Raw genomic sequence first — 2,741 nt, 5'->3', positions numbered from 1 at the left:
AAAAAAAAAAAAAAAAAGTTATTACCAGAAGTGGGGTTTTGCTGTAATAAGTATCAGAAGTGAGGCTTTGCTACACTAATGTAACCAAGAATCCCAGCTTTTGAACATTTTTGTTGTTGTTCTTGTTGTTGTTAACTTCACAATGTAGCTTGGAAGATCACTTTAACTTTTTTTTCTTTCTTTTTCTCTTTGAGCTCCCCTTACACAATGATCCTATGATTATAATTAAACACATATTCATTGTTCCAATTGTGTACACTTGCTTAAGAAATTCCAGAGGCTAATCTTGGAACAAACTGTACTTGAAGCCTCATTGTTCAGAAATCACCAGTGCCTGGAGACCCCATAGCAAGATTCAGAAATCACCCCCCCCAATTACAACTGAGATGATGTCAGGCAGCTCTCCAGATGGGCAGTAATTCAAAATAATCATCAAAGCAAGACACATAACCCTGTATCCCACACCACTTCTGAATGTGCCTCATTCCATTTCTCTCCTGTGAAAATTCCCTACCCTATGCCCAGACATTTGAAGTGGTTTTGTTACGGTTCAAGTAAATTCTCAGCTGCTATCTCTCAATGCCAGTAAATCGAGAGGCAAGGAACTAGCAGAAAGAAGTTTATTTCTGAATACAGAATTCAGGGAGACAGAACCTGGCTTCTGGCATTTCTGGAACAGGTCTGCTCGCCCCTTAGGTTCTGCAGTCTGTTTTTATAAATTTAGAGTTGCTGGTACCTATATACTGACTATGTGACAGACAGAGCATCATTTAGAACTCAAGTTACAGCCACATTTTGTCAATAGTAACATTTATGGTCTGCATTTCCCGGGGCTGTTTACCAAAAGGTAGGTCACAGTGTTATACCACCAAACTGAAGAGTTAATTAAGATTGTCATAGAGTAGAGGAGTTAATAGAGCCTGTTACAAAGTAGAACTTTATTCACCACAATATATTGCTGATTAGTAGTTATAACATGCAAAAAGTTATATAAATTACAAGACTTATGGTCCCATAAGTGCTATATTTTTAAATCTATGACCACTGATAAAAGGGAGTGAACAGGGATTCATTTGTCTCAGTTGAATGAGTAGAGTCTGCAGGGGGTAAAGTGTTCTTTGAAGTGACTTAACAGACAATGTATAGTAGATAAGGGGGCAGGCTTTCCTTTACTAATTCTCAGGAATGTAGGTACATGCAGGTCTGCTTGAAGGCTTGTTATGGTAATATGGACAGACAATAGTGGGTTTCCATTGTCAATTTCTTTGAGGCATGTGCCTGTAGGAACACTTTAAGTTTTTTTTTTATTCTTTCTTTTCCTCTTTGGGTTCCTCTTACACAATGATCCTATGATTATAATTAAACGCATATCCAGGGTCAGGCACGGTGGCCCATGCCGGTAATTCTATGACTTTGGGAGACCAAGGCAAGAGGACTGCCTGAGTCCATCAGTTTGTGGCCAGCCAGAGCAACTTGGCAAGACCTCAGCTCTACAATAAATCAAGAAATTAGCCAGGCACGGTGGCACATGTCTGTAGCTCCAGCTAATTGGCAGGCTAAGGTGGAAGGATCACGGGAGCCTGGCAGGTCAAGACTGCAGTAACCGTGAGCGTGCCACTGCCCTCCAGCCTGAGTGACAGAGTAAGACTCCAACTCAAAAAAAAAAAAAAAAATGCATACCCATTGCTCTAATTGTATACATGCTTGAGAAATTCCAGAGGCAAATCCTGGAACAAACTGTACTTGAAGCCTCATTGTCAGTAATCACCAGCACCCGGAGACCCTGTAACACTGGACTTTGGAAAATGGCCCCATCTGCTGGCTTTTGGAAAATAAGTCACTTTTCTTCCACCAACCCCCATCTCTGTCATGTTTGGCATTGAGTGACAAGTGACCTTCAGTAGATGGTAGACAACACTCTGGCAAGCCATTAGGTAAAACTGGGATGTCTTTTTTCTTTTCTTTTCTTTTTTTGAGTTGCAGTCTTATTCCATGAGTGCAGTGGCACACTCACGGTCACTGCAGCTTCAACCCGTTGGGCCCAAGCGATCCTTCTGCCTCAGCCTTTCAAGTAGCTAGAGAGCTACAGGCATGCGTCATCATGCCCGGCTCATTTTTTGATTTATTGGAGACGTGGTCTTGCCATGTTGCCCAGGCTGGTCTTGGACCTGTGGACACAGACAATCCTCTTTTCTCCATCTCCCAAAGTGCTGGGATTACAGGCACGAGCCACTGTGCCTGGCAAACTGTGATGTCTTGTGTGACAGACCAGGTATCACATATACTAGGTCTACAGCCTTTGGGGATGTGGTTGAGAGAAGCCAGATTATTTGTGTATGTTGACTGCTTCTTGCCACTGTAAATAGAGAGAGAGGTTGAACGCAGTGACTCATGTCTGTAATCCCAGCACTTTGGGAGGCAAGGCCCAGGCAGGAGGATCATTTGAGCCCAGGAGTTCGAGACCAGCCTCGGCAACATATTGAGACCTCACCTCTACAAAAAATACCCCCCCCAAATTGTCCAGTCATGGAGGTACCTCCCCTATAGTCCCAGCTACTCAAGACACTGAGGCGGGAGGATCACCTGAGCCCAGGAAGTTGAGGCTGCGGTGAGCTGTAATCATGCCACTATACAGAGTGAGAACCCCAACTCAAAAAAATCAATCTCCCAAATTTGTACCATGAAAATTATACCAACAGGAAATGAGATTTACAAGCTTCAGACATGACTTTGGGGCATAA

At 43.0% G+C, this 2,741-nt stretch overlaps 1 protein-coding gene across 1 annotated transcript in view; it reads right to left on the bottom strand.

Annotated features, from left to right (window-relative positions):
- Positions 1-2,741, bottom strand: part of ILVBL (ilvB acetolactate synthase like) — a 33,943-nt gene that overhangs the window by 29,424 nt on the left and 1,778 nt on the right. The window contains exon 2 of the mRNA XM_021718389.1: positions 2,134-2,138. The gene's annotated coding sequence lies outside the window, so the exon portion shown is untranslated. The remainder of the gene's footprint in view (positions 1-2,133; positions 2,139-2,741) is intronic.

Source organism: Carlito syrichta, unplaced genomic scaffold (genome assembly GCF_000164805.1).
Source record: "Carlito syrichta isolate Samal-C Ts95f unplaced genomic scaffold, Tarsius_syrichta-2.0.1 Scaffold312151, whole genome shotgun sequence".
Classification (NCBI taxonomy): Eukaryota; Metazoa; Chordata; class Mammalia; order Primates; family Tarsiidae; genus Carlito; species Carlito syrichta.
The sequence above is the reverse complement of the archived record's forward strand: the minus strand, read 5'-3'. Positions and strand labels throughout refer to the sequence as shown.